We start from the raw sequence: 22,597 nt of genomic DNA, 5'->3' as shown, positions 1-22,597 counted from the left end.
CACACCCATTTTAACCCTTTCCTATGACCCATCCTAGGAGGCAAACGCCACATTCCTCCCCCCTTAAGAAGATTGACTCAGGAGGGATAACTTAACCTAATTATTCTCTTGATCAATCAGCAGTATTAGCATAATTAGGCTTAATTGATTTACGACTCCAATTAAGCGCAGCTCCTTCGATGGCTGTCCAGCACTCTTCCGTAGCGACCTCTGCTCAGGTCCTCCTCCGGCAGCCGCAAGTTCGCAGAGTAAAACACAGCGGAACAACTGTTGCTTCAAAACCATCCAAACACACGAAGCGTTAGTGTGCTTATTTATTTATCAGTCCTTTATTGCAGCATAAGTATTTACAGCTCAGCATTTCAGCTACAAAGTCCGTCACTGCAGGCAGCCATAGCTTTTTCTCTCAGACACAGAGAGAGAACATCTTTCTCCCCCGGGATCACAGGGAGAACAAGAAGATACAGTCTCCTCCCAGACTCCTCCCAGCTTCCATAGCTGACGTCAGAAAGCTGACGCACAGCTCAGAACACTTAACCAGTTAAGTTCTGAACTCCCACAAGCAGTACATCTTTATGGCAAATAAACATTTCCTAACCTGTCATTTCACCCTTCACATCACACCTAACATTTGTACATCCAATACTGTGTTCTGGTAAAATATACATATATACAAAAACCTGTTGCATCTTAAGCATTCAGTTAACTTTCAATTGCAGGTCTTCTGGATAAGGCGTCTGCAACGGTGTTCAGGGTCCCTTTCACATTTTTAACCGTAAAATCAAAGTCTTGCAGTGATAGGGCCCACCTCATCAGCTTACTGTTGGTCTTCATGGTTCTCAGCCACAGCAAGGGTGAATGGTCAGTACATAAAGTAAAAGTTCGGCCCCAGATGTACGGCTTCAGTTTCTGTAATGCCCACATGATGGCAAGGCATTCCTTCTCGATGGTCGAATAATGTCTTCCCCTTGGTAGTAGTTTCTTGCTTATGAAGGTGATGGGATGCAGGTCGTCCTTCTCTCCCTGTTGGCACAGCACGGCCCAGATCCCGGCATTGGATGCATCGGTGAAGACGGTGAACTCACGATCATAATCAGGAGCAACAAGGACTGGATTTGATGTCAAGGCGCTTTTTAAGGCGTCAAACGCCTGCTGACATGCTGCTGTCCAGTTAACCTTGTCTGGCTCCTTCTTCCGCGTTAGGTCAGATAAAGGCACTGCTATCTCGCTAAATTTCAGAATAAATTTGTGATAATAACCGGCTAGTCCTAGGAAAGCTCTGACTTTCTTCTTGGAGGTAGGGGTAGGCCAGTTTGAAATGGCTTCTACCTTTGTCTCTAAAAGTTTCATCACTCCTCCCACCATGTGTCCCAGGTATTGAATAGTCAAGCCCCCTATCTGGCATTTGCTAGCTTTGATGGTTAAGCCCGCCTCTTTAATTTGCTGTAGCACTATCCCTAAGTGCTCTTTGTGTTTCTCCCAAGTTGGACTGTACACAACCATATCGTCCAAATAAGCAACTGTGAACTCTCTTAATCCTTTCAGGATTTTGTCCACCAATCGCTGAAAAGTTGCTGGCACATTCTTTAAGCCAAAAGGCATTACTTTAAACTCAAACAGCCCTAACGGACTTCTGAACGCAGTTTTCTCCTGGTCCCTAGGGTCCATTTCTACTTGATAGTACCCCTTTGTTAAGTCTAGGCAGGTGATGTAATGACACTGGCCTATAGCTTCGATCAGGTCATCTAAACGCGGCATTGGATATGCATCCGCTTTAGTGACATGGTTCAGCTTCCTATAATCCAGGCAAAATCTAATAGATCCATCAGGTTTGTCTAATAACACTATGGGTGCTGCCCAGCAGCTTTCCGAAGGGGTTATCATCCCTGCCTTCAGCATCGCACTTACCTCATTGCTAACTTTCCCCACATACTCTCCAGTTATTCTGTAGGGGTTGACAGCAATAGGCTTAGCATCCCCAGTGTCGATATGATGTATAACTCCTTTAGCTCTACCTGGAGTGTTATTGAAAATGTCTTTAAAATCTTGTAGGATCTGCTTAACCTCCACCTGCTGATTAAGGGTTAATGTAGGAGCTATCTTTATTTCTTGTGGATTGCACAATTGCTCCCCTCTCCCTTCCCAGCATATCGGCTTCATCTGATTTGTCTGCCTCAAAACAATTAACTAAATCAGCATCTTCTTTCTGTTCTTGGGCAAAACTGTGTTTTTGGCTTTTTACAAAAGGGACTAGCAGGGCTTGGTTTTCTCCCCGCAGAGTTCTGTTCCTCAGCTCTGTCTCCTTGGGCAACAGTAGCATTCCCCTCAGCATCGGGTGACTGTTGACCCCCTTGGAGCGAGTAACTACAAAAGAACTCTGTACATGCTCTAAGAGATCCCATCCGATCAGCACAGTAGTAGGAATCTCCTCAGAAATAGCAACCTGTCACTTCCCTGACCAATCTTGGAATTTAATATGGATTTCTGCAACTGGTAATACCTCAGGGTCTTTAGAAATTCCTTTTAATTAACATAACTTTCCCTGGAATTATTTTGGTGGGACAGATGATCTCTGGGTGGACAATAGTGACTTGCGACCCGGTGTCTTTTAACCCCAGAAATCTCTTCCCTTCAATCCAAATATCTTCCCCAGCATTTTTAAAAGAAGATTATCTTGTTTTATAGCATAGCAATGTGCCACTTTAGCCTCCACTACTTCAGCAGGCTTCGGCCTATCCTGACTAGCTTGGCTCTCCTCAGCTTCTTTGATACAAAAGGTTTTTCTTTGAGGGCTTATATTACCAGACTTTTCTCCTCCAGATCTACAATTAAATCTTTTGTGGCCAAATTTTCCACATCCCCAGCATTGAACTTCTTTGGGATTTGTATAGTTTGTTTTCCACCCTTTCTCCTCAGTGAGACTGGTGTTGGCTTGGGCCTTGTCATTTTGCCCTTTTGACAATGGCCTATCTCCCTTGTCTTTCTCTGAAGAGGGGTTTCCCTTTGCTTGTTGGAATTTATTTCTGTTAGCCCCCCACACTTTCCCGCCAAAACTCGGTTCATCAAACCTATGGTCCCTTATTTCGTTTATTTGGTCAGCTAAGTTAGCGGCTTCTTGAAGTGATTGAGGGTGTCTTTCCTTTATAAGATATTTTAATTGGCCATTTACTGTTTCATAAAATTGTTCCAGAGCAAAAACTTCTCTGATTTTTGGAACAGAGTCTGCCCTCTCCTGTTCTAACCATTTTGTGAGGTAGTATGAGATTTTAGCCCCAAGCTGAGCGTATGTCTCCTTCCTCACTTTAGTCACACTTCTGAATTTCTTTCTCAGTTGTTCTGAGGTAATCCCAAACCAGGTGTATATTAGTTGCTTAAATATCTCAAAATTTTTGGAATCGGTCCCCGACATTTGAGAATAAATTACAGCTAATGATCCACTGATCCTGGCTCTAAGGATCGTCATCTTGTCCTCATCTTTCACTTGAAAGTCTTGACAAGCTCTTTCAAATAGTATAATGAAAGCCTCAGGGCAATCTTTTTCCTTAAACTCGGGAAAGTGCTTTAAATCTACCTTCTCTTGAGTTGGACTACTGGTGTTATTACTATTATTTTGATTCTCCATAGCTGGTAATTCCAGTTTCCTCATTTCCAACTGAAATTGCATTCTTTCGCTCTCACTTTCAGCCCTAATTCTTTCGCTCTCCTGCTCAGCCTTAAGTCTTTCACTCTCAGCTTTAATTCTTTCTATTTCCTCTGCAGATCTAATCTTTTCTAACTCCAATTTATAGTCTTGTTCTAACTTCCATTTTACAAATTCTTCAGAGAATTTTGGACCTTCTGCCTCAGGTTGAATATTAGTTACATTTTCTAAACTCTGCTCTTCTCTCTGTGGATTTCCATTCTCCTCTCCTTCAGAGCTTTCATAAGTTGTTTCCCTCACAGGGTTTCTTATCTTTTTGTGTGAGTGAGAATTATCAATAAATTAACAAAATACGGGAAATTTCCTCTCAGTACTGTTCTTTCTGGCTAGGCTTCTCTCAAGACTCTGGTCCCAAAGGTCTGCTATAGGTTTTCTCTCTAACCCTTCAAGCTTCATTCCTCTGACCACGAGCCTAAACCCTCTACCAGAACAGACTTTGAGCTCTCTTTCTCTTTGTTATCTTGGCTTTGCGGCTTATCTTGGGTACCTCACAACTACACCCCCGGCTAGGTAATCCCTTCACAGATTTACCCTTCCCCCTCCAGGTGTATTGTTTTTCCCACCAAATCCCACCACTTGCCTACCACTTCTGTGGTGACAGGTAGTGATGTTATTCCACTGATGTTTTATCCCACTGCTACACCACCAGTTTTGTGGCGATCACACAGGGCCCCCGGACGTTTGATGGTCTATTGACCCTGTGCCACCACTGTGATTGTTTTCTTCGCTGCCACCACCCAGCTTCTCACGGGGACACACAGAGTCCAGACAGTTGTTAACATTAACAAATAATCAAGTTTATTTTTAAATGCAGGAACAAGCATATAGTTTCAGTTTATTTTTCTCTTGTCAGTTTCTTAATCTTAGTTCCTAACAACTCCAAACTGATTGTTCCCAACTATCTATCTGACTCCACCTGACAATTCCTCTCACTCTCTCACAATACAACTCTACCAACCCACACCTAATCCTCCCTCTTCCTTCTTCAACTCCCAAACCTCAACTGACTTTCAAAGCCTCCCACTCTAACATTTCCTCCCCCCTTGCATTCTTACTGGCCAATCACATCACACCCATTTTAACCCTTTCCTATGACCCATCCTAGGAGGCAAACGCCACACTTACTTACTTACTTACTTACTTAATACACCGCTTTATAACTGGGGGTCTCAGGGCAGTTCACAGAATAAAATTAAGATATAATACCACAAAATACCTAATAAAAATAAAAAGCAGCTCAATACCCCCCCCAAAAAAACATATAGTCAAATATAAAATGCAAATAATTAACAGGAGAATACAATATTATTTCAAGCTGGCTGACACGTTGTCATTAGAAACTCCCAGGCAGCCCACGCACTCCCAGGCAGCCCTGACCCCTTCCCTTAAGAACAAAATAAAACCCTTAAAACAGACACACACACACACACTAAAACAATAAAGCAATACAAACCAAAGACAGTAAAAATTTCAAACATACCAAAATTAAACAAATTCCCGAACCTCACTAAACATCCACCCCCCATAAAATAAAAGGTAATTTTTATTTATTTATTTATTTAGAACTCTCCACTGTTCTGAGTCCTCCTGGTCAGCAGCAGCAGCAGCAGCCGTTCTTATGAGGCCTGTCAGGCCCCGCCCTGGGCCAGGTGATGAGTGGCAGGAACGGGGCCCTTAAGCATTCATGCAAGGGAGACTCTCCATTGAACTTTGATGGGGGAATGGGGGGGTGTTTCCTGACCATTTCTGTGTTTCTGCCTCCGCCCTTGAGATTTTGGCATTTTGATAATTGTTCTTCTTTTGATAATTGTTCACCCTCTGAACTGAGCTGAATCACTGAGCGAAATCACTGAGCGAAATCACTGAACAGAACCAATTCAGAGCTGACTGTTCTGGCTAGAGCACTGTGTTCCATCCATCGCCCTTCACGCCAGCATCGGAATCATGGCTTCACTTGTGCCTCTACCGCCATTTGCGCCAACCTCTGAATCATGGGACTCCTTCCTCGCTCGGTTCGACTGCTACCTCCAAGCCAACGAGCTGACAGAAGTATCAAAGGAATGGAAGTGGGGCCTATTCCTAAGCCTCTGTGGGCCTAAGGTGTTTGAGACGGCCCGAGCATTGTTTGCGCCTGAAGCAGTACAGGCAACAACATGGGATACGATTCAAGAGAAGCTCCGCAATCACTACGCGCCAAAGCCGTCCAAGATTGCTGCCTGCCATGCATTCTACCACCGGAACCAGTCAGAGGGGGAGTCAATTAACAACTACACTGCCGCCCTCCGACAAGCCGCAATGCACTGTGAGTTCCGAGACTTAGATGATGCCCTGATTGATTGAATCGTCTGTGGGGTCCAGGACATCCGTCTGCAACGGCGTCTCCTCGCCAAGCCAGACCTCACGCTATAGGAAGCCATTGAGGAGGCCGTGACCTTGGAAGCTGCCGAATGCTCCGCCCAGGAGATCCGCAAGGCCAGCAGCCCACGTCTTGCTAGGAAGCCAGTTCTAGTGCATAATGAAGAGGCCAGCAGTGATGAGGCATCCTCCAGTGAAGACGATGACGTGCACCAGACAAAGCGGGAGTGCAGGAAGTTCCAAAAGAAGTCCAAGGGCCAATCGGTTAGGTCATTCCCTGGGTTAGGGCAAGGTCTTCGCTAAGCTGGACCTTGCCCAAGCCTATCAACAACTGCCCATCGATGATGCCACTGCTGAAGCCCAGACGATCGTCACCCACTGAGGGGCATTCCGTTGCCGCCGGTTGCAGTTCAGGCTCCTGGCATCTTCCAAAGCCTTATGGAGTGTCTCCTGCAAGGGCTTCCGGGCGTGGTACCATATTTTGATGACATCTTGGTGTCCACAGACTCACACCAGCAGCTGTTCAAGCGCCTCTGTGCCGTGCTGACCAGGTTCCAGGAGGCCGGGCTCAAGGTAAAGAGGGAGAAGTGCCAGATCGCCATTCCACAGGTGAAGTTCCTGGGCTATCTTATCAACGCCTCCGGCCTTCACCCGACCACATCCAAGATCTGTGCTATCCAGCAGGCCCCCATCCCAAAGAACAAGACGGAGTTGAAGGCGTTCCTGGGACTGCTGAACTTTTATAACATGTTCCTGCCCCACAAAGCCACGGTGGCTGAGCCTCTCCACCGTCTCCTCAGCACAAAGACACCTTGGTCCTGGGGTCATTGGGAGATGGCGGCCTTCAATGCGGTCAAGGCCCTCCTTTCATCGGACAGTGTGCTGATACAGTACAGTGAAGCCAGGCCACTGGTCCTTGCCTGCGCCGCCTCACCTTTTGGCATCAGCACTGTCCTTAGCCACCGTTTTCCAGACGGAAGAGAAGCACTGCTCATCTGTTTAATCTTCCATTCTATTTCCTGATTCATCAATTTCGTACATTGTACTTGATATAACTTTATCTCTTGCAGGATCTCCTGTGATTTTGGTTTTGCTCTCAGTCTCTTTTCTCCTTCCTTTATTTTTTCCAAGATTTTTTCTTTCTTTTCATTTTGAGCTCTCTTCTTAATTGCATTCTGTTGTATCAAAAACCCTCTCATAACTGCTTTGCTTGTGTCCCAAATTACTCTTTTTTCAGTAGTGGTATTCATATCTCAAAGTAGTCTCTCAAGTTTTTTGGGCCTTTTTAGTCACTTCCTCATTCCTAAACAAAGAGTCATTCATCCTCCATCTAAAGGAACCAATTGGTGTTAGTATCATTTGCATCTTCACGGCATTATGGTCGGAGCAAGTTTTAGGGCAAATTTCCACTTTTTTAATCTTCGGGGCCAGCCCCCTAGTTACCCAAATTTGGTCAATTCTTGTCCATGTCATTTTGGCTTCAGAGAAGAAAGTTCCTTCTCTTCCCAAGGGGTTCTTAGTTCTCCAAATATCAGCAAGGTCCATATTGTCAGCCATATCAAAGAACGTCTTTGGTAATCTGCCATCTTTTGTAACCACCTGTCTCTGGGCTTTATCCATATTTGTGGACACCACTCCATTCATATCTCCCATCAAGATCATATTGTAGTCCAGGTAGTCCATCAAAGTTTCATGCAACTTCTTGAAAAATTCCGATTTCCCCTCATTCGGTGCATAAATACCTACTATCAGGAACTTCTCTCCTCGTGATTGAATTTCAATTGCAACAAATCTTCCTTGATCATCTTTAAATAAAAATTTCAGTGACAAGCTCTCCTTTGCATAAAGTACTACTCCTCTTTTCTTAACTTTATCTGATGAAATAAATTCATATCCTAATCTTTTGTTACTCAGAATCTTCCAATGCAGCCTTGTCACATGTGTTTCTTGTAAACAAATCAAGTCCAATTGTTCTTTTTTTAATATATGAAAAACTCTCCGCCTCTTTTCCGGGGAGTTCAGTCCATTCACATTCCAGCTTAATACTTGCAGTGTCATGATGTAATTACTTTGCTTTTCCTCCAACAGCACCCAGTAGTTTGTCTATATCAGTCGGTGGCGTTGGTTTCCCTCTTTTTTTGGTGAACTCTTGTCTAGAACTTCTGGCTCTTTTCCAAGTCCTTTCTGCAGGTCTTCTTCGTGGTTTCCCAAAAACTTGTCTTTTTCCTCCACTGATCTTATTTTTATCTTTCTTCCTTTGTAACTAAAAGATAGGCCTTGGGGGAATTCCCACCTGAAAATGATTTTATTCCTTCTAAGAAGGGCAACCAAATCTCCAAAATTGGATCTGAGATCCAAAAGATGTTTCGGTATGTCTTAAAAATTTTCCACTCTTGATTGCAGAATTATCAAAGGGTTCCGAAAGTGCAAACCCAAAATTTTGTCTCTCTCTTCTTTGGATCGGAGGGTAATCAAACAATCCCTTATTTTAATCTTCTTTCTTCCTTTTCCTAGTCTGAAAGCCCTCACAATTTTAAATTCTTCTTGTTTCAAATCCGACTTCCAAAACTCTGCAAATTCTTGTGTCAAGAAATCTATCAGGGTGCCCTTCTCCAATTCGGGTACAGCTCTGATCCTTAAGTTCGTCTGTTTTTCCTTCAATTCAATCATAGACAGCATCAGTTTATGGTCTTCAATTTGTTTCTGTAGGTCTGGAACCTTCTCTGTTTCCAATTGCGTTACCTTAAATTCCACAGCAACAGCTTTGTCCTTAGCTTCATCTGCAGTCTGTCGGGTCAAAGTAGATTCCTGCAACAATTTCTGGATAGATTCTGTATTATTGTTAACCTTTTGTCCCAAACTATTTAAGGTTTCTGTATTTAAGTCAATTTTAGTGGTTGCAGTATCAACCTTCACTTTAGTCTCATCCACCGTCGTTTTTGTCTCTTCAACCCTCTTATTTGTCTCCTCGACCCTCTTATTTGTCTCCTCAACCCTCGTGCTAAGTTGCACCAAAGATTCATTAATCTTGGCCAGTGCATTCGCTAAAGCATCTTCTGAAGACATTCCACTCAACTTAGATTGTGTTGGCACAGTCACAGATAAAGTAGTAAGGCCAGCGGCTGATTGCCTTCGTTGCCCCCAGGCCTTCCCAGACCTTGTTGATTTTTCTGGGAGTGACAAATCTACTTTTTCTTTCCCATCTGCCATAACACTTAAACAATAGAGGAGCCAAGGTCACTCAGATATACGGTTTCTGTTTACCAGTGGAAAATTCCTCTTGTAACAGTTTCTAAAACTCCCTCTAGGGGAAAACAGTTGCAATAGTCCAAAAAAGAATCCAAAAAAGAAACAACCTTTTAAAAATCCAACCGAGAAAATTAAACAGTTCCAATTTTTTGATACTTTCCAGTTACTTTCTCTCCTTTTTGCAAACAAGTAAAATGACTGATCACAATGTATCTATCTTGCAGTCAGCAAGCCTTCTATCACATTTAAAGTACAGTTCAAAAGGCGACAGTCTTTGTCTACTGGCAGACCATTCCCAAGTTTGAGCCGTGGATTTTAGGCTCTTTCCCTCTCTCTTGCAGGCAAATTCAGTCCAAAAACATCCCCCTTCCTTCCCTGCTTCCCAGGAAGAGGCTTCAGAACTTTATCAAGTTAGAAATCAGTCCTTTCCAAGCGAAATTCCAAAGCTTTAGCTTAAAGTCTCTTTGCTTTGATCTATTTACAAAAGCGGAAGGTGGACTTCCTGTTTAGACCTCCCCGCTTCGGTATCAAATTAAAGTCTTTTTTTCCTTCTTTTTAATTAAGTCCAATTTCCCCTACTCACGGGTAGTTACTTTTGTTGTCGAATTGTCCCAGGAAAAAGTCAGCGCTCTCCGGCAACGGCTATGCGGCTTCGCTCCGTGAAAGAAGCAATTGACTCATCGCCCGGGGAAATCAATGGGCCATGCCAACGCCCCCAGCCGTTGCCCTATTCCAACCTTTGTGGAAGACCCGGCTCCTGCTTCATCGCTCCTCCTGATTGAGGATTTTCCAGCAGCGCCTGTATCGGCTGCCTCTGTGGCCTCCACATCTGCCCAGGATCGCACCATCAGCCGTGTGCTCAAGTGGGTGTGGAGGGGGTGGCCACAAGGGCCTTTTGCATCAGAGTTCCTGCAGTTCGCAACCAGACAACATGAACTCTCAGCTCATTGCGGCTGTCTGCTGTGGGGAGACCGCGTCGTGATTCCCCAAAGACTCCGTCAACGTGTCCTGGAGGCTCTGCACGTTGGCCACCCAGGAATCGTCAAAATGAAGGTGTTGGCTCGGTATTACGTCTGGTGGCCTAACATGGATGATGCCATCACTGCCTGGGTTTCCGCCTGTCAAGCGTGCCAAGAATCAAGGCCTGCGCCACCGGCAGCTAAGGGACACACCTGGGAGATGCCCAAGACACCCTGGTCGAGGGTGCACATCGATCTGGCCGGCCCCTTTCACGGCCGGACCTTTATGGTAGTGGTGGACGCCTATTCCAAATGGCTGGAGGTGGCCCTGATGCCCTCCACCACTTCCGAGGCCGTCACTGGGGGTATTGAGTTGCTTTTTATTTTTATTAGGTATTATGTGGTATTATATCTTAATTTTATTCTGTGAACTGCACTGAGACCCCCAGTTATAAAGCGGTATATTAAATAAGTAAGTAAGTGACTGGCGCTGTAAGGGACGCGGGTGGCGCTGTGGATTAAACCACAGAGCCTAGGACTTGCTGATCAGAAGGTTGGTGGTTTGAATCCCTGCAACGGGATGAGCTCCCGTTGCTCGGTCTCTGCTCCTGCCAACCTAGCAGTTCGAAAGCACGTCAAAGTACAAATAGATAAATAGGTACTGCTGTGGCGAGAAGGTAAACGGTGTTTCCGTGTGCTGCTCTGGTTCACCAGAAGCGGCTTAGTCATGCTGGCCACATGACCCTGTATGCCGGCTGTACGCCGGCTCCCTCGGCCAGTAAAGCGAGATGAGCACCGCAACCCCAGAGTCGGCCACGACTGGACCTAATGGTCAGGGGTCCCTTTACCTTAAGTAAGTAAGTAAGCAAGTAAGTAAGTAAATGGCTTAGTCATCCTCTACAGCGGAAAGGAGAAGGGAATGGACAGGCTGGCCAATTATTATTGTGAAAGGTGCCCTTCGTCAGGTAACCACAAGGGTCCAGCAATGTGATGGGAACAGGTGAGGGGTGAGTTATTTACCTGAGGGATACATCCCCCTGACACTGCCTATCCTCCTCATAAACTTTTTGTTTGATCCAAGCTATCTCCTTGTGAAACATGAATGCAGCAGATCTGAATGTAGTTGGGATCTAACTTCTGTGGAAACTGCTATGACTACCAGATTTCAGCAATATCTTCCCACAAGCATGTGATTTTGGCAACATTCTCCTCCATGTCAGCCTAAGTCAAAACGTCCCAAAGAAATTAAAATGATGGGAAGCATGGGTGCAGCCAAGATTTATTTTAGAGGGGCCTATGAAGTTGTGCCTCCGTTTCATGCTCTTCTGAATGAACTTTCCTTTCTCTTGTGGACCATGGTATTTGTTCTCCCGCTACCCAGGATATGGCCTATCACAAACTGATTGTATCTCCCTCCCGTTCGTTTGTCCTGCTGTCTTCACTGACATTGGGATCTGTCCTCCACTGTATAATTGTTGCAGAAGGGAACTTCTGCTTGGCGAATGAGAATCAAACAAGTGTCCAGAGGAAAGTATCATTTCTCCTTCCCACGCGCTGCCCCTCTTGTAGCATTTTTTGGATCGATCATTTTGAGGAGCCTCTGATCTGAGTAGCTTTAGGCTACCACCCTAAAAGGACATCCCTTCTCAGATTTAGGCAAAGGGAGCCAGTGAACTGAGAAAATAGTTTCATTACGTAAAACTTGGAAAACTTTTATGATGCCTGCTAACATGAACAACAGGTGTCTTTACAAGTTGATGATCATTTATTTGATTCCAGTTTAACCTCCTTTAATATAGCATTTGTCTGCTATATCCATTTGAGTTTTCCATTAAAACTTTATTATTTCATCCATTATGTAAAAAATGCATTGATACAAACACATCTCTCCTCCCTCCCTCTTCCCTCCTTTCTGTGTCTTAGAGCCATTCTATTCCTTCAGAAACAGAAATAACCAAAACAAAACTCATTATAGTCATTATGTAGGTTGATTATACAGCCTGCAAGATTTACAGTTGTCTTAATTAGGTTTTTCATTAATTAAACAACCACTGGTAGTACAACGTATCTCTAATGCAACCTTTTTATTACACAGAATGTCATTTTCATAGAGCAGCGAGTACCAGCTACCTGTTCCATTCGTTACACAAAGCATCAATTACTTAAGTGGACCCTGAATACATCGTCCTTTGATTGCAAGCTTAATTTGTTGCGCAGCCAGTTGTTTTCATACTTTGTCCATTGTAAAAGACACCTTTGGCAGAATCAGCCTAGGGCGGCACATCCCGTATTGCCCCAAATGGCAGCGACCTTTTCCAAAATCTTTTTTTTTATATAAGATATTTATTGAGATTTTCCAGAATAATATATTGTAAAACAACAAAAAAGAAACAACAAAGATACAAAAATACAAAAAAAATTACAAAAGCCACTGAAAAAAAGAAAAAGAAAAGAAAACACATAAAATTTCCCTTTACTTATTTTCTTTTAACTTATTTTCCGGACCTCCTCATACCTCCCTTTCTTATATTACAATTCAAATTATTAATTCAACAAATCCTCACCATTAGTTTTTGCTTATTTCAAAACCTTATTTTCCATATCTCTTAAGGCATTACAGCTGGAAACCACTTGATTTCTGTCCAACATCATTCTAACATTCATTAATTTTACAATATTTCTGTAAATAGTCTTTAAACTTCTTCCAATCTTCTTCCGCCGACTCTTTTCCCTGGTCTCGGATTCTGCCGGTCATTTCTGCCAGTCCCATATAGTCCATCATCTTCATCTGCCATTCTTCCAGAGTGGGTAGATCTTGTGTCTTCCAATATTTTGCAATGAGTATTCTTGCTGCTGTTGTCGCATACATAAAAAAAGTTCTATCCTTCTTTGGCACCAACTGGCCAACCATGCCCAGGAGAAAGGCCTCTGGTTTCTTCAAGAAGGTATATTTAAATACCTTTTTCATTTCATTATAAATCATTTCCCAGAAAGCCTTAATCCTTGGGCACGTCCACCAAAGGTGAAAGAATGTACCTTCAGTCTCTTTACATTTCCAACATTTATTATCGGGCATATGATAAATTTTTGCAAGCCTGACTGGGGTCATGTACCACCTGTAAATCATTTTCATAATATTCTCTCTTAAGGCATTACATGTTGTAAATTTCTTTTCCAAAATCAGTGCTGATGATGCTGGTGCTTCTCTTCCACTGGCAGATGCATCAGGGCAGGAGGGGCACCCATGGGCATTCTGCCTGGTTGGGGGCTTCTGTCACCTGAAGCAGCATCCTCACCTGCCTCAAGGCTCTGGGATCAGCCCTGTCTTTGATTGCTTTGCTCTGGGAGGTTTTGCCAATTCTTCTTGGTCAAATCCTTCAATCACATGGTATATGATTGTTTAGATTAATATGCAGTTTCATCTATTGTTTATCTCAGTGGAAAGGGATCACCATAACTGTCGATCCTCAAACTTCAATAGCTCCTGGGCATCTGCTCACTGTGATCTTCTTCCCTCCATCTTGTTTGAATTGCTGAGAATTAAAAGGTAAATGTAAAAGACCCCTGACAGTTAAATCCAGTTAAAAAAGGAAAAAGGATGATGATGATGATTGCAAGAATGAGAAAAAGGACAAGAGAGCATGTGAAGATTGCCCTTCCTTCAAGTAAGCAAAGAGTCCATCATTTCACCTTTGAAATCTCCTTGACCTGCATGTCCCCTCTCAACCTCTTCAATCAGTGGACTTGAATCTTTCTTTTTCTTTTTCTTTTTGGAAGAACTGTTTGAAGCTATTACTACTACCAGTGCTATTTCCTGGGGGGGGGGGATGCAGGGGTCCGCATACCCCTAAACATTTTGTGAATCTAAGTTTGGCCAGATTGAGGAGCAGTATTTCAATATGAGTAGGAAAATGAGAGTAACCCTAAACATTTTTTAGGGGGGGGGGAGCACTGACAACTACTAAGAATAATCATTGTGGAAAGCGAGCATGTGAAAAGTGACCTTCCTTCAGGTAACCACAAGGGTACAGTAATGTGGTGGGAACAGGTGAGGGGTGAGTCATTTACCTGAGGGATACATCCCCCGGGCACTGCCTATGTGAGGAATTGAATCCTCCTCATAAATGTTTCGTTTGATTCAAGCTATCTCGCTCTGAAACATGAATACAGCACACCTGAATGTTTGTGATCTTCTGTGAAAACTGCTATGACTGACTGAATGCAGGAATGCCGTTCCAGAGGCACGTGATTTTGGCAACGTTCTCTTCCACGTCAGCCTAACTCACAATGTCCCAAAGAAATTACAATTATGGGAAGCCCAGCCCTCTCTTGGCAAACTTTGGGGCTCCATTTGGCTTAAAAGCTGGCTTTGCCTGGCTTTGCCACCACAATTCATCCTGAGCCATGAAGATCCTTCACCTGTGCTTGGCAGTTCTCTCTTTGCTGCTCCTGGCTTCCCCAGGTAAGGGATGGAGAGGAAGAAGGCAGAGGGACACCTGCCAGCCTATTATGGGGCGGAAGAGGGAGAGGAGTACAGTGGCTGTTCTGTGGCCTTGCAAAGGAAGCTCACTTTTCTTGCTAGAGACATTTCTTTAGTGGTAAATTTTGCATAAAAATGTATATATATCAGACAAAATTGCCTACAAAGGTGCATCTATTAGGGGATATATGCACTGTGTTGCTGAATTTCCCCCATTATGCCCATAATTGCTATACAATTTCCCCTGTTATAACCTATATTTTCATGCTATTGTCATGAAATTACACTTTTTCAGGTACATTTTTTAAACACATTACTTGCAGGGAGAGCTGACTTTCAGAGGATAGCTGTGCTTTCATGTTCACATGTTGTCTTCATTATGGCACACTAATATAAGGGAAAAGGGACGTGGGTGGCCCTGTGGGTTAAACCACTGAGCCTCTTGGGCTTGGCGATCAGAAGGTTGGCGGTTTGAAATCCCACAACGGGGTGAGCTCCCGTTGTTCGGTCTCAGCTCCTGCCAACCTAGCAATTCGAAAGTACATCCAAGTCAAGTAGATAAATAGGTACCGCTCTGGCAGGAAGGTAAACAGCTTTGTCATGCTGGCCACATGACCCGGAAGCTGTCTCTGGTCAAAAGCCGGCTCCCTCAGCCTGTAAAGCAGGATGAGCGCACAACCCCAGAGTTGTCTGCAACTGGACGTAACTGTCAAAACAGTCCTTTTCCCTTTTTTTTTAATATATGGAAAATGGCATCGCATGTAAAACTGGTAAGGAAAAACAAATGTAGCCTCTTCTTTTCTCAGTTTGGTTAGATTTTATGGAATTCTATGCAGATTTATGGAATATTTTTTACAAAATAAAATTTTGATTTGTCTCTTCCACAGGTCGGCCAATAAATTTGGGGTATATAGTATCTAATTAGTGGGAATATTTTCTTGATATAATATAGAGCCTTTTATTCTGGGTAGTCCTAGGGGCTCTGATGGCTTCAGTTACAGGCTCTAGTTTCTCTATAACTTATAAGCCATGTGTAATCATTCTAGGGGTTGCTCGTGCATAAGTCAGCGCCACGCTTGGCTGGGTTACCTGGGTGAACCCACTGGGTTTACCTGCTGTATTACCTCAAAAGGTCCCAGCCGCCTTGGCTGCAACTTCTTGCACCCTCCCTTTAGGGGTAACCCTTGGGATGACAACCACACCCGGTCTCCCACCCGTATGGCCTCCCCCTCCCTATGGTGCCTGTCCACCTGCCTCTTGTAAACTTCCTTGGCCCGCTCCAAGTTCAACCTGAGTTGCTGGTGCAAGGCCTCCATTTCCTCCACAAATTGCTCAGCCGCGGGTACACTCCATCCTTCCTCCCCCCGCCCCGGGAAGGCCCTGGGGTGACACCCATAATTGGCCATGAAAGGGCTCATTCCCGTGGACATGTGTTCAGCATTATTGTACGCAAATTCAGCCAGAGCTAATTTCTCTACCCAGTCGTTCTGTCTCCCGCTGACATAGCAGCGTAGGTATTGCTGGAGTATACCATTTGCTCTTTCTGCTTGTCAGTTGGTCTCTGGGTGCCTCGCCGTTAAGAAGCTCACCTCGACCTGTAGCAAGCTCATGTGCTTCCTCCAGAACCGGGAGGTAAATTGTTTCCCACGATCCAAGATAACCCTCAAGGGAGCTCCATGTAGTCTAAAAATGTGATCCACAAACAGCCTGGCTGTCTCCTCTGCCGTTGCTGCATGTGAGCAAGCTACGAAATGGCACATTTTCGTCAGTAGATCGACTACTACCATGACCGCTGTCTTCCCCCTAGACTTGAGCAGATCTGTCATAAAATCAATGGAGACCACCTCCCAGGGCTTTCCCGGTGTAGGTAGGGGTTCCAGTAACCCTGTGGGGGCCGCCCTTTCCCCCTTAGCCCTCTGGCATCGGTCGCACCCTAATACATATTCTCGTACGTCTTCCCTCACCTTTGGCCACCAGAACTGCCTGGTGACAAGTAGCATGGTCTTGTGCTGTCCAAAGTGCCCAGCTGTTGGGTTGTCATGGAGTTGCCTAAGTACCTTCCCCCTCAAAGTCTCCCCTGGTACATACAGCACTCCCTTATAGTACAGTAGCCCTTCCTTTTCCTCAAACCCTCCATTGTCTTCCTTTCCATCCCTGAGTTCCCTGATCTGGGCCTGAGCAAACTCATCATCTCTGGTGAGCCCTGCCAGTTCTCATTTCCCAACCCACGTTCCCCAACCCACCCACCGGTCCTCGGGGAACACGTGCCTGGTCTCTGGTGGCCCCTCCCCTTCCATGTACTCCGGTTTCCTGGAGAGAGCACCTGCCCTTACGTTTTCCTCTCCCGGGACGTATCGAATCTCGAAGAAGAACTTGGCGAACTCCTGGGACCATCTGATCTGTCTCTGGTTGAGCACTCGTGCGGTCCGCCAGTATTCCAAGTTCTTGTGGTCCGTTCGGACCTGGATTTTGTGCCGCACCCCTATCAACAGATGTCTCCATTGCCGAAATGCCGCATAGATCGCAAGCAATTCTCGGTCATACACCGTGTAGTTTTGCTCCGACTTGCTCAGCTTCCTAGAGAAAAAGGCACACGGCCTCCAGTTCTGCTTGGCCCCGGGCTGCAAAAGTACTGCCCCAACCGCGCAGTCGGACGCATCCGTCTCCAGTCTCATGGGCTTCTCTGGATCCACATGCAGGAGCTGCTCCTACGAGGCAAACGCCTTCTTCAGCTTTTCAAAGGATTGCTGCGCATCCTCTGTCCATGCGAACTTCTTTTTGCTACTAAGACAATCCGTTATGAGCACTGTCAAGTGAGCAAAGTTCTTTATGAACTTCCTGTAGAAGTTGCTGAAGCCTAGGAACCTCTGCACATCCTTTCTGTTTTGGGGGGCTTTCCATTCCAGCACTGCCTTCACCTTGCCCCGATCCATGGCTAGTCCTTTGTCGGACAACCTGTACCCCAGGAACTCGACCTCCCTGGCGTGGAATTGGCATTTTTCCAGCTTGACCCACAACTGATGCTTCTTCAATCTCTGTAGCACCTCCCTGACGTCTCTGATGTGTTGCGTTTCATTGTCCGAATAGATCAAGACGTCATCCAAAAAGACTACGCAATTCTTGTACAGCAGGGGCCCCAACACATGGTGCATGAAGGCTTGAAAGCAGGCAGACCCCGATTGTAATCCAAATGGCATGACAAAGTACTCAAAAGACCCCAGGGGGGTGAACATGGTCGTTTTCCATTCGTCCCCCTCCCTTATCCTAATCAGATTATATGCTCCCCTGAGGTCCAGCTTGGTAAAAATATTTCCCCGCCTCACATGAAAGGCTATGGTTTCCATGTGCCTGGAGACACTCATTTGCATTGGCTGTGTCTGGTGTGTCACTTCCCCTCCCAGGAGTTCCCTGCCATCAATGGTATTCACCTGCAAGGGAAAATCTAGTGGCAACAGGTGGAGCTGATGCTCCAGAGTGAAGTCTCTGCTGAAGAAATTACACGAGCTGCCAGAATCTAGCAGCCCCTCCACTTTGACGAGGTGCCCATTTGGGAGTTCTAGCACCACCTCTATGGCTATAGTTGCCCTGGGTGGGTCAGGCTGGGGCACTTCTATTGGTTGCTGGCCTGGCTGCTGCCCCCGCTGGTTGGCAGCCAGGCATTGTCATTTCCCTGCACCGGCCGCTCCTCCCCCTTCTCGTCGTAGTCCCCACCATGCCATGCCTTGCCAGGCTTTCCGTTGAGGGCAGACCCTTGCAAAATGTCCCGGTTGCTGACAGAGGAAACACTTCTTTGTAGTTTTCCCCTCCTTCCCTTCCCTCTTCCGGCCTTCGCCGGCATTTGGAACTTCGTGCGCACACGCGCCATCAATTTCCATCGGCTCTGCCGCCTGGGAAGGCTCCCTCGGCATCTCCGGGATGTGGTTGCCATGGAAACGTTCTCCCCTTATCTCTCGCTTCTCCTGAGACTGCACTTTCTGGCGTACTCCGATCGCCAGCACAGCCTTTGTGAGTTCATCCATTGACCGCGGGCGGGGCGCTCGGGACAGCTCGTCTTTCACTCCAGGGTCCAAACCCGCCTCAAACAACATTTGTATTGGTTCAGAGTCCAGATCCCACCCGAGCTTGTGGACTAACATTGCAAAACGCGACCAGTAGTCTCTGACGGACAGGCCCCCCTGCTTGCACCCCATCAGCTCCCTCCGTGTCACGCATTGCTCCACCTCGCTGGAGAACATCGCGTCCATCGCCTGGTAGAATTGCTTAAGATCTTTCAATGCATCATTCTGCGTCGCCATTAGGGGCCTGATCCATTCGCGGGCCCCATCCTGCAGATGTCCAACAATGTAAGCCACCCTCTCCCCGTCATCCGCAAAGTCATTTTTCTGCAAATCCAAAGCGTATTGAATTTCCGTTCAGAAGGCATTGTAGTCCTGGGGCTTTACACCAAACTTATGTACCAGCCCCGGGACCTTCCTCCCTATCGGGGTGGCTCTGACCTGTGCATCCTGAGCCCGTCTCTCCTCCAGCTGCGCAGACAGGGTAGTGACATGCACCTCCAGGTCTCGGTTCCTCTTGACCAGACCTCACACCCTGGCTTCTTGCTCTGTCCCTCCGGCCGGCGCTGTTTGGCTCATCGTGCTGCCTCTCTGGGGCTGCACACAAGCAACGTCAGGGACTGATGGATTGCTGTAATGCTTCTAGGGGTTGCTCGTGCGTAAACCAGTGCAACACCTGGCTGGGTTGCCAGAGTGAACCTTTTCTGTCCGGACAGCCACTCACCCGTGGCTGTCTCAATCGCTGGCAGAATCCGTCAGTGGGCATTTCTTGAACTTCTTCCAGCAAAGAAGCTCTTTGACGCCTAGTCTCCACCTACTCTCCCTGCGCGGAAGCCTTCTGTGCAAGGAGGGTGTAGGCAGCGGAGGACCCTTACTCTCCCCGCTGGTCCCTGGCAAGGAGTCATGGGACCGCCTTGCCGATTCCCCCATCTGCCCCCCTTCTCCACTGGTGCTACGCTGATTCTCTTCCCCAGAATATGGGCTGCCTCTCCCCATCCCGGGACACTCTCTGGGACCCCTCCGGAGCCCGCTCTCTCCCTCCAGCCCTGATGGCAGTTCCCTGACACCATGTGTGCCTCACTTCTTGCTGTTGTGTTTCGTAGACTGACACCCTCCACTCATGAGCAAATATCTGGATAGGCAGATTGTCCATTTCTTCTTGTGAATGTAGCAAGGGTGGTAAACACCAGTGACCACTGGCGGGGTGGGGAGTAGGAGTTGGGATGCCACAGCACCCAGAGCGTCACAGAGCCTCTCTTGTTCAAAGGGCTGTGGAGTTGTTCCTCTCTTTCATCCAGTTGTGAATTAAATTCCTTCTCCCCACTTATGTTTGTTTCTCTCTTTGCACAGGATCAGCGGATGAGGGACCTACCGATGCTGCTGAATGCGGTCAGGCCAAAGGTCTTTGCTACCGTAGACGTTGTCCCAATAATTATGAAAGAATTGGAAGGTGCTACTTTTTGCCTAACTGTTGCAGAAGGTAATTTCAGCTGACCAAATGAGAATTATACCTCCTGCCCCTCTCCCATTACCCTCTGGATTGATCATTTTAAGTACCCAGTGCAGAGTCCCCTAAACTGATCATCCTTTGCCTGCAAGCTCAATTGCTCCATTGCAAAAATAAAAATAAAAATACCTATGCCAGAATCAGCCAAGGGTGGAACATCTCATTTTGCCGCTTGATGCAAAATGCTAATTAATGCTTGGCCATTCTGCCGGCACGGCTCCTAAGCCCATCTACCTGCTCCTCCTGCCATGGCCTGATCTGCCGCTGACACACACCATACCCTGTTGGTTGCAGGCACAGAAGCGGCACTACCATTCTTGCCCATTTTAAGCAAGATGGTGCCGAGTTCTTGCACCATAGGCAGAACCAGCGGGGCAGGAGGGGCACCAATGGGTTTGTTGTCTGAGGGGCTTCTGCCACCAGAATCAGGGTCCTGACTTGCCTAATGGCTGGTCCAGCAGTCTTTGGCCACTTTGCCCTGTGAGCTTATGCCAGTTCGCCTTTGACAAATCCCTAAACCACACCGTATGGGCACATTTAATTTGTTGTGCACCTTCATCCATTGTTTATCTCAGTGCCTAAGGGATGTCTATTCTGCAGCTTTAACAGATGCTGGGCTCTTACTCTGTGTGGTGTCCTTCCCTCCACCATTTAAGATTACCTCAGTTTCACATGCCATACATTCCATGCAAATCTCCCACTTTCAATTCCAAGCAGATTCATTATTATTTTATCTTTTAAAGAAAGAACCTGAGGCAGTAGACTTTTGTCTTGGGTCCTGGTAGAGAAATTAGCAACTGGACGGAATGAACCCCAGGGTGCCAGTACCTCCCATGTTTCTCAAAACATTGTCACAAACTGGTGAGCAAGCTTCCTGTTTCCCCAGAACTGTTCCTCGGGGCCACAAAGACAACAAAACCCTGCCATGCATAACATCCAGTCTGCAGGAGAATATTGGAGACCTTGAAAGCTCACTCACTATTCTGTGACATATTTAATTGTACCTAGAAAAGAAAGTCCCCCAGGGGTAAGGATGGGGAAAAGACTGCATTTAATTTTCATCGAAAGGTGAATCTATGTAATTCATAGTTTCTGGAAATGAAAAACTGAAACAGACCTATCCCCACTCAATGGTTTATTATCATGAAATCTTTCTTGTGGTCCAACATGCCTTGCTTTGTGTTTTCGTGTCTCAAACATGGTCACTTTGCTATGAAACTGAGTTAACTTTTGTCTTTTTGTTGTTGGTTTCTATGTTTTAGAAAGGAGGAGTGATAGATGCCTTTGAAAAGTGGAAGATGCACCCTCTCTTTGAGAGCCGCTGGATCCCGCTTGATCCCCAGCTAGGGACTTCTCCAAAGCATCCAGATTGAAAAAAGCAACAGTTTCAAGGCTCACATGAGCTTGTGCCTTGCAATAAAAGCAGATCCAAAAACCTTTTCCCCTCTGTTTTTCATTTCTAAGCATGAGTGTTCTTGCTAGTAAGAAGCCAAAAGGGCACCTTACATCCATGAGAAGGAGGTGTCAGCAGGCATGGTTTGTGGAGAGGCCCAAAACATCATTAGAAAGAAAGACTAAAAGGGGGTGAGGATCCCCCAAAACAGTCTAGTGAGCAGGACTGGGCCACAATGTGGGAAATGAAGAGTGACAAAATATGGAATGATAGGGAGTAGAAGTTCAGTTCTGCTTCCATTTAAATGGTAACCAACCTGAGTTGCACTCTTTTAAAAAGTATGCCAATTGAAATATAGTCATCCTTCAAAATCCACAGGTGTCTGAATTTTGGGGTTATTGAACGGACCAGACCAGATCTGGAAGCTTCTTCTTATAGATTCTAGGCCCCTCCAGCTACAGGATTACAGGATGGGAAGTAGTCCAGGCTTTTACAGAAACTAGCTCCACCAAGCCCACTCATCATTATTATTATTATTATTATTATTATTATTATTATGCATAATTGCATGCACATGTGCTTACTAAGAAGAATTCTTCATCCTAGCATCCCATGGCATCCAGTCTGGTGAGATAAGAAAATGCAAATAATAACAATAACAATAACAATAAAACAATAACAATAATTTATTATTTTATACCCCACCCATCTGACTGGGTTTTCACAGCTACTCTGGGTGGCTTCCAACAGAATATTAAACGACAATAACCTATTAAACATTAAAAACTTCCCTAAACAAGGCTGCCTTCAGATGTCTTCTAAATGTTTGGTAGTTGTTTTTCTCTGGTGGGAGGGCGTTCCACAGTGCGGGTGCCACTACCCAGAAGGACCTCCGCCTG

At 45.8% G+C, this 22,597-nt stretch overlaps 2 long non-coding RNA genes across 3 annotated transcripts in view; both read left to right on the top strand.

The window, feature by feature from the left end:
* Positions 1-22,597, top strand: part of LOC309338136 — a 60,084-nt gene that overhangs the window by 33,765 nt on the left and 3,722 nt on the right. The gene's annotated exons all lie outside the window — the stretch shown is intronic.
* LOC309338047 lies at positions 568-21,740 on the top strand. Of its 2 annotated transcripts, none has more exons than XR_014154622.1 (4): positions 568-3,846; positions 14,586-14,725; positions 20,149-20,278; positions 21,568-21,740. It is a non-coding gene; the product is annotated as an uncharacterized lncRNA (long non-coding RNA). The 2 variants fall into 2 exon arrangements; XR_014154623.1 differs by lacking the exon at positions 21,568-21,740 and adding an exon at positions 21,192-21,561.

Source organism: Podarcis erhardii (assembly GCF_964252035.2).
Source record: "Podarcis erhardii genome assembly, chromosome: 3".
NCBI classification, from domain to species: domain Eukaryota; kingdom Metazoa; phylum Chordata; class Lepidosauria; order Squamata; family Lacertidae; genus Podarcis; species Podarcis erhardii.
The sequence above is the reverse complement of the archived record's forward strand: the minus strand, read 5'-3'. Positions and strand labels throughout refer to the sequence as shown.